General features: G+C 41.5%; 1 non-coding gene across 1 annotated transcript; it reads left to right on the plus strand.

Moving 5' to 3' along the window:
- Positions 1–8446: 8446 nt before the first annotated feature.
- Positions 8447–8519, plus strand: Trnar-gcg. Its single transcript has one exon. It is a non-coding gene; the product is annotated as a tRNA-Arg (tRNA).
- The last annotated feature ends 1481 nt before the right edge of the window (positions 8520–10000 follow it).

Genomic DNA, 10000 nt, shown 5'->3' on the forward strand with positions numbered 1-10000 from the left:
ATTATTATTATCATTATTATAGTCATTATTATCATTTTCATTATCATTATTATCATTTTTATTAATACTATTATTATTGTTATTATCATTACCATTATCATTATTATTATTATTATTATCATCATTATTTTAATTATTACTGCGCCTATTATTAGTAGTAGTATTAGTAGTATTATGATACTGACAATGATAATAATGATTGTGGTAATAACAAAATGAGAATAAGAATAAGATAAGATTAGATAAGATATAGAAACAAAATTATAGTAGCAACAAAATTAAGAATGATGATTATAATGATAATGATATTAATGATGATAACAGTAATAATAATGATAATGGCAGTAATAATAGTAATAATGATGATAATAATGATTATGATAATGACAATAACAATATTTATTATTGTTATAATAATAACAACAATGATAATGATAATAGTAATAATCATGATAATATTATTAATAATAATAACAAAAATGATAATGATGATAATGATAATGATAATGATGATGATGATGATGATGATGATAATAATGATAATGATAATAATAATAATAATAATAATAATAATAATAATGATAATAATAATAATAATAATGATGATAATAGTGATAGTAATAATAATAGTAATAGTAATGATAATACTTAAGATGATCATAACATGAACATTGATAACAATTATGATAATGAGCGATAACTTCATAGCAACTTTAGATACTGTAATCGTCATTAGCAGACTAAAACATTTCAGCTTACAAGTCATTATAATAACATTTTAACTTTACATCACACTGCAGGTCACGTGCTTAACATAAAGAAAAAAATATAGTTTATTTTAGATATTTGAATTAGTAGAATAACTTTGATATTGCATTTCGGTGGGTTAGTTTAATATAGCATTACATTTTACACCTTAGACCAGTTATTCTGTGGCCCTCGACCAGTATATAATAATCTCCATGGCTATGTTCAGTGTCTGTCATTCTTGCGGATTCAGTTATTACTAATTACGATTTGTATAATGGTGCCAGTAGCTATAGGACAAGAACATTATATAGAAAGATTCCAATATTGATATATGAGAAAAAGTTATCTGTAAATACTGAAATAAATATCTGTTTAATGCGAAGTCATGATTTTCATATTGCTCAATGGCCCTCATGCTGGGAACCCCTGCCTTAGACTATTCAATTAACATAATAACTTGATGATTGCATTTCAGATCGTTTAATCCATCAACACAAAAACCTTGTAGCCTACATTTCAGACCATTTGATCAACAGAATTTGTACAAATTTTGCCATCTGAATTAGAAATTCGAATGGAAATTAATGTGAATATAAGGACCCTTTGATTTCATCTGGATTATAATTCATGACTGAGACCTTTGCTTATAATTAGGGATTTGACTGTGTAAGTGGGTGCTTGGGTTTGCATAATAACCGAGGTTGTAGATAGACAAGTATATAGATATAAAGGGAGAGAGAGAGAGAAAGAGAGAGAGAGAGAGAGAGAGAGAGAGAGAGAGAGAGAGAGAATGAGGTAAACAAGGTGAGACTTAGGTAAGTAATGAATATAAACAAACAAACAAAGCAAAAATAGAAGCCAAACAACAACAAAAAAAAACACGAATAAACACATATCAGACTCCACCCACCTCAAAAACTCATAGATAAAAAAAAAGAGAAACTGAAAATAAAAACAGAAAACAGAAAATAAAGAGAGAGAGAAAAAGGAAAGAAAAAAGAAAAGAAAACAGAGAAAACAAGAAAAAAACAAGAGAAAAAATGAAACCCGAGCTCCATAGACTACAATAAAAAGGAATCTGCTTCCCACGAATTCCCAGAGTGAATTCGTGGCTTAAGTGACGGGAATCAGTCTCAATCTCGTTAGCTTTTCCAGAATGTTCTAGCGTGGCGGTAGCCTGGGAAAGCTCGTGTGCGTGTGTGACCGTCTGCTGTGTGCGTACGGAAGGGGGAAATGCGTGCGGTTCTGTGCGTTTTGGGATAGAGGAAGGGTAAGCGTGTGGGTATTTTGTGTGTGTGTACGGCAGGGGGGAAATGTGTGGTTTGTGTGCGTTTTTTGTGTTTGGGGTGGATGGGGGGGGGGGTTGTGGATAGGTTTGGGTGTGTATGTGTGTGTGTTTCTCGGTGTGTGTATGTGTTCGTGTGTGTGTGGGGGGGGTGTATTTATAGATTTGTGTTGTACGTCGGGTAGGTATTGGTTTAAGCGCGCGCGTGTGTGTGTGTGTGTGTGTGTGTGTGTGTGTGTGTGTGTGTGTGTGTGTTTCCAGATATATATAAGTACGCGCGCCTTTGTGTGTACGTACGTGTGTAAGCGTATGTTTCGCGTACATGTGACTGCGTAGTTTCTCTCCCTTCTCTACAGACTGAAGAGAAAGAGGCAGACAGATAAATGGGGAAATATAAACCTAGGGGAAATAGCTGTCATGATAACATAATCAACCCCTTCCCTCAGGCCCTTATCCCCCCCCCGTTCCCCTCTTTCTCCTCACCCTTCTCCCCTCTATTCCCCTCTTTTTTGCTTTCCCTCTATTCCCGATTTTTTCTCCCTCTTTCTCTCTTACCTCTTTTTTGCTCTCCCTCTTTCCCGCTATTCCTCTCTTTCTCCTCTCCCTTCTCCCCTCTATTCCCCTCTTTTTGCTCTCCCCCTTTCCCTCTTACCTCCTGCCTCCCTCCAGCTGTACTCTCCAGCCTCCCTTCACTCTCACTTTTTTTTCTACCTTTAACCCTCTCTTTATCCTGTCCTTCCCTATTCTCTCCTCCTCCCCTCTTCCCTCTCTTCTACCTCCTATATATCCCCTTTTATCATATTCCTTCTTCCTCCTCCTATACCCTCCTTTATCCTATCTCTTCTTCCTCCTGCTACATCCTTCTTTATCCTATCTCTTCTTCCTCCTCCTATATCCCCATTTATCCTATTCCTTTTTCCTCCTCCTTTATCCCCCCCTTCCCTCCCTCTCCTTCCCCTCCCTTTCTCTCATCCCTCCGACCTTCCCTCCTCGTTTTTTTTCAGTCCTCCCTGTCTCTCCCCTCTCTCTTTCTCTCCCCTCTCCCTACCCTCTTTCCTTTCAGTCTTTATCTTTCTGTTCATCCGTTTGTCTCTCATCATATTCCTTTTATCTCTTCCCTCTTCCCCACCTTTTCTTCTCCTCTTTCGTTCTCTTTTCTCTCCCCTCCCCTTTCCTTTCCACCACCTATTTCCTCCTCTTTCTACCTCTCTTCTGCATTCCCTCTTTCTGTTCCTATCCCCCTTCTTTCATATTATCTTTCCTCCCTTGCCTCTTTCCATATACTCCTTCTCCCCTCTTTTTATTCTCCCTCTCTGTTTCTTTCTTCCTTTCCCCTACCTCCCTCATTCTCCCCTCTTTTTATTCTCCTTCTTTATTTTTTTCTTCCCTTGCCCTTCCCTTCCCTCCTTCCCTCCTTCCTTCCCTTTTCTCAAACCCACGACCCTAATTCTTCCCCCCCCCCCATCCCACACTCTTTCCCTCCCCTCATCCTTCCCTCCTCTTTTCCCCTCCTCTACCCCCATGTCCTAATTGCCTCCTCTCTCTCCCTCCATCTACCCTTCTCCTCCATCCCTCCCCTCCCTATCCTCAAATCCTCCTTCCTCTCTCTCTCTCTCTCTCTCTCTCTCTCTCTCTCTCTCTCACTCTCTCCTTCCCTCCCCTACCCGCCCTCCTTTTTTACCCTCCCCCATATCCAAACTCCAATTCCTCCCTCCCTCTCCCTTCCCCTCCCCCATCCTCTCCCCCATCCCCAACCCCTAAATCCTCCCTCCCTCTCCCCCCCTCTCTCCTCCCTCTGTCCCTCCCTCTTCTCTCCTTCCATTTCCCATTACCAGTCCCTAATTTCTCTCTCTCTCTCTCTCTCTCTCTCTCTCTCTCTCTCTCTCTCTCTCTCTCTCTCTCTCTCTCTCTCTCTCTCTCTCTCTCTCTCTCTCTCAATCCCCTTCTTTCATTCTCCTCTTCTCTCATCCTCAAACCCTAATTTCTCCTTCTGTCTCCTTTCCTCCCCATCCGTCGCTCCTTCCGTCCTCCCTCCCTCCCTCCCTACTCCTAAATTCCTCTCCCCCTCTCTTATTCCCTCCCTCCCTCCTCCTAAGTCCTTCTCTTCTTCCCTCTCCCTCCCTCCTTCCCTCTTGCCGCCCTCCCTCCATCCCTCCCTCCCTCCTCCCTCCCTCCGTCCCTTTCCACCCTTCCCCTCCTCCCCTCCCTCCCCAAGTTCCTCTACCATCACGACAATCTCTGACCATCAGCTATTCCATTACATCTAACGAACCCCCCACTCCTCTCCCCTCCCCTCTTTCCCCCTCCTCTCCTCTCTTTTCCTCTCCCCTCCTACCCCCTCCTCCCCTCTTTTCCCCACCTCTCCCCTCCTACCCTCTCCCCTCTCCTCTTTTCCCCTCCCCTTCCCCCAACCGAAATCGTATCAATATTTCACCCCTTTTATGTGCAACCTGGAATTAATGACAATATCGAGCCGGGTTACACAGTAGTTACTTCGGGCGCAACGGGTCCTCTGAATGGGCGGCTGTCCAGGCGCCATTTTGTTTTGGGAAAGTGTATATCTAATGTTGTTTTTTATTATTTTCAATATCATGTTCCTCATTTTTTTTATCATTATCATTATTGTTATTCCCGTTGTTATTATTATCATTATCGTTATTGTTATTATCATTATTATTATTATGGTTATTATAACAGTTATTACTATTATGATAATTATTTTACTTTTATTATTATTATCATTATCTTCATCATCATCATCATCATTATTATTATTGTTATTATTATTATTACTATTATTATTATTATTATTATTATTATTATCATCATCATTATTATTATAACTATCATTATTACTATTATTATCATTATTATCATTTTATTATCATGACTTTTATTATCAATCTTATTATTACTATCGTCATTATCATTATTACTAACAGTACAATTATCATCAGAATCATCGTTATCATTGCTATTATCATTATTATTACTGTCGTTAATATCATTATCATTATTATGATCATCATTATTATAACTTTAGAATTAGTGTTAGAGAGAGAGAGAGAGAGAGAGAGAGAGAGAGAGAGAGAGAGAGAGAGAGAGAGAGAGAGAGAGAGAGAGAAAGAAGAGAGAGAGAGAAGAGAGAGAGAGAGAGAGAGATCGAAAGCGAATATTAACAGGCATACACAAAGAAAAAACTACAGAGAAAGAGAGAAAGAACAGAACCGTAATTGGAAAAGACAGAGACAAAGAACAGAAGGATAATTGGAAGAGAAAGGGAGATATAAAGAATGGAAAGAAGAACAAAGAGAAGAGAGAAAAGCAAAAGAAGAGCATCTATATAATGCATTTCTGATTGAACGAAGCCCTCTTTCCCGCATTTCTATTCGACTTGAATAAATTTCTGCATTGAAGACGCTCTACTCCCGATTTTATCTCAGACATAAAACCTTTCTTTATATATAGAACAGCATATAATTCAAACACACACGCATTATATACAGATACACACATACAACCAACACATACCACATAACAACACACAATACACAACACAACATATAAAAACACGACCATGTAACACTACAACGCACATACAACACATCACACCCACAACACACACACAACACACACACACACACACACACACACACACACACACAAACTTACACACACACTTACACACACATACCTACACACACACATTTCTACACACACACATACTAGAACAAGATATACATTCACGCTCACACACACTCATCCGTACATGCAAGAGACAAACATATAAACACATACTCTTTACCCCATAATAAAATACATCATTCTAAGTCAAGCAAATCCCTATTCCTATTTTTTATGATATAGACAATGGAGCAGCGAGAGAAAGGAGGATTAGGAAACTGAAAGAAGGGAGAGGGTAGGAGCGATAAAGAAAGGAGAGGAGAAGAGAGGGGGAGAAAAGAGGAGGAGGGTAGAGATAGAGAATGGAGTGGGAGAAGAAATGAGGGAGAGAGAGGGAAGAGAAGAAGCGAGAAGGAGAGAGGAGAGATACTGGGAGCGAAGAGAAGGAAAAAGAGAAATGAGAGAGGAAAATAGAAAGAGAAATGAGAGAGGAAAGAGAGAGGCAGAGATGGGGGGCAGAAGGAGGAGAGAAGGACAGCGGGAGGGAGAGGGAGGAGATAGGGAGAGAGGGGGGAAAGGGAGGAGAGAAGGAGAGCAGGGGGGGAGAGGGAGGAGAGGAGAGAGGAGAGAGGCGGAGGGGGAGAGAGACGAGAGAGGCGGAAGGAGAGATGAATAGGGACGAAAGAAGGGGGTCAGGAGGGGAAGAGAGAGGAGAGGAGAGAGGGAGAGGCGGAGAGGGAGGAGAGAGGGAGAGGCGGAGAGGCACGAGAGAGAAGGCAGATGCCAAAGGACACTCGCTCGCCTTCCAGTCTTCCTCGATCTTGTCGGCTGGACTTGTGCCAAGAACTTTATAAAGTACTTTTTCTTTGTTGATTTAGTCAAATTTTAACTTTAACCTTCTCGCTTCCTTAATTTATATTCTCTTGGTGGATATTATTTCATGCGTACACTTATCATATACATAATATAACTTTACTACTCAGGCATGATACATACACAACAATATATACAGTGTAGTAGTGTGTGTTGTGTGTGTGTGTGTGTGGTGTGTGTGTGCGCGCGCTCGCATACATATACAATATAATATATAATGATATTATAGTAGTAGTTTGTATATGTATTAGTATGTTATATAGTTATATATAGTATGCATTGTGATATATATATGTTATATATATATATATATATATATATATATATATATGTATATATATATATATATATATATATATATGTTGTGTGTGTGTGTGTGTGTGTGTGTGTGTGTGTGTGTGTGTGTGTGTGTGTGTGTGTGTGTGTGTGTGTATATGTTTTTTGTTTTTTTTTACGGTAGGTTCATGTTTGAGCCGCCGTGGTCACAGCATGATACTTAATTGTAGTTTTCATGTTGTGATGCTCTTGGAGTGAGTACGTGGTAGGGTCCCCAGTTCCTTTCCACGGAGTGCCGGTGTTACCTTTTTAGGTAATTATTCTCTCTATTTTATCCGGGCTTTGGACCAGCACTGACTTGGGCTAGCTTGACCACCCAGTGGCTAGGTAGGCAATCGAGGTGAAATTCCTTGCCCAAGGGAACAACGCGCCGGCCGGTGACTCGAACCCTCGAACTCAGATTGCCGTCGTGACAGTCTTAGGACGATGCTCTAACCACTCGGCCACCGCGGCCTTGATTTTCTTGGCAATTTAGAGCGGTGGTTTGCCGTTGCCTTCCGCCCGGTGTTTTTTTATCCAGTCACCTTCTCTATTTACCCGGCTCTGGGATCAGCACTGACTTGGGCTGGCTTGCCCACCCAGCGGCTAGGCAGGCAATCGAGGTGAAGTTCCTTGCCCAAGGAAACAACGCGCCGGCCGGTGACTCGAACCCTCAAACTCGGATTGCCATCGTGACAGTCTTGAGTCCGATGCTCTAACCACTCGGCCATCGCGGCCTATATATATATATGTATATATATGGTTCCGGCACTCTCCGTGGAAAGGAACTGGGGACCCTACCACGTACTCACTCCAAGAGCATCACAACGTGAAAACTGCAATTGAGTATCATGCTGTGACCACGGCGGCTCAGCCATGAACCTACCGTTAAAAGATGATGATGATATATATGGTTAGAGCACTGGGCTGAGACTCTTGTGGTCCCGGGATCGAATCTCGGCCGCGGCAGTAAATTGCAACATGCCGGCGCTCCAACTGTGGTCCAAACCCGATTTCGTGATCTGAAGAGCGACACAAGGTCACGAGGATGTTAAGCGCAGGTGCCGTTGGTGTGCCTCGTTCACTCGGAGGCGCAGGATAAGAGGTCCCTGTGGTCAAACCACAGAGGTGGGCTTCCGCTGGTCGACTTTGAACTGCCCCTTGCGAGTGCTTGGCACACTAGGTTGCTTTTTGAGTGTGAATTATACACACTATGTAATGTGCACACATGCACACGCACAAACACATGCAAACGCACACACACACACACACACTCACAAATACACACACATACACACACACATACACACATACACATACACGCACGCACGCACGCACAACACACACACAAACACACACACACACACACACACAACACACACACACACACACACACACACACAAACACACACAACACACACACACACACACACACACACACACACACACACACACACACACACACACACACACACACACAGACACACATACGCACACACACACACATATATACATACACGCACGCACGCACGCACACACACACACACACATATCGCGCTCATCAATTCAAATGGAAAATTCCCTCAGAGTTCTGGCACTGCCGCGGTGGCCCAGTGGATAGAGCACTGGGCTGCGACTCTTGTGGTCCCGGGTTCGAATCTCGGCCGCGGCAGTAAATTGCAACATGCCGGCGCTCCAACTGTGGTCCAAACCCGATTTCGTGATCTGAAGAGCGACACAAGGTCACGAGGATGTTAAGCGCAGGTGCCGTTGGTGTGCCTCGTTCACTCGGAGGCGCAGGATAAGAGGTCCCTGTGGTCAAACCACAGAGGTGGGCTTCCGCTGGTCGACTTTGAACTGCCCCTTGCGAGTGCTTGGCACACTAGGTTGCTTTTTGAGTGTGAATTATACACACTATGTAATGTGCATATGCACTCAATATATATATATATATAATATATATATATATATATATATATATATATATATATAATAGAATAGATATATAGATAGATAGATAGATAGATAGATAGATAGATATATGTATATATATATACATATATATATATATCATCCACGAAAATTATGAACATGGCTGAGCCCGGGAGACGATTTTAAGAACCAGATTGACTACATTGTTATCAAGAAACGGTATAGGAGTGCAATTAAGCACTCAAAGGCATACCCAGGAGCAGACTGTGGTAAGTGATCATAACCCAGTCATATGCGAGTTAAAGGTTAAGCTTAAGACGACCAAGAAAGGAAAGACAACACCAAGAATGGATTATAGTGCTTTATTGAAAAAACAAACCATTCGAGAAGAATATGCGGTGGCTGTGCAAAATCGATTTAATGTGCTTGAAGACCAAGGAAATGCTAAGTGGGAACATTTAAAGAGGCGCTGGTATCGGCAGCAAGAGAACTTATACCTAAACGTGAGAAAAAGTTAAAGAGCAAGTGGATGACGAATGAGATCTTGGACAGAATGCGCTCTAGGCAACAGCTTTACAACCGCGGAAGCAGCGAGTACAAGCAAGCGAGCAAAGGAATAAGGAAGAAATGTAGAGAAGCCAAAGAGATCTGGCTTAATGAACAATGTGAAGAAATTGAAAGACAAAACCAACGAACCAGGCGCAATGTTTTTTTTTTTTTTTTTTTTCAAGTGCCCTGTCCCACAAGGACGTTGGCGATCATGGATTTCCATGATTTTCTTGGCAATTTAGAGCGGTGGTTTGCCGTTGCCTTCCGCCCGGTGTTTTTTTTTTTTTTTTTTTTTTTTCTTTTTATAGAATCACCATATCTATTTACCTGGGTCTGGGACCGGCACTGAATTGGCGCAATGTACAGAGCGATTAAGGAAGTAACGAGTTTCAAAGGTTGTTCTACAGGATGCATAAGATCCAAGAATGGAGAAGTCTTAATGGAAAAGGACAAAATCCTTGAACGCTGGACAGAATACATCGGTGAACTTTTTGCAGATTATAGGGGCAACAAACCAGAAATAAGAAAGGCCATCGAGGGCCCGAAAATCTTAACATCAGAAGTTAGAGGTGCATTACAAAAAATGAAGAGGAATAAGGCTGCAGGACCCGATGAAGTCGTCACCGAGATGATTGTTGTACTGGAAAACTTTGGTATAGAGAAGCTTACCGA

The sequence above is a fragment of the Penaeus monodon genome, chromosome 4 (assembly GCF_015228065.2).
Source record: "Penaeus monodon isolate SGIC_2016 chromosome 4, NSTDA_Pmon_1, whole genome shotgun sequence".
In the NCBI taxonomy this organism is placed as follows: domain Eukaryota; kingdom Metazoa; phylum Arthropoda; class Malacostraca; order Decapoda; family Penaeidae; genus Penaeus; species Penaeus monodon.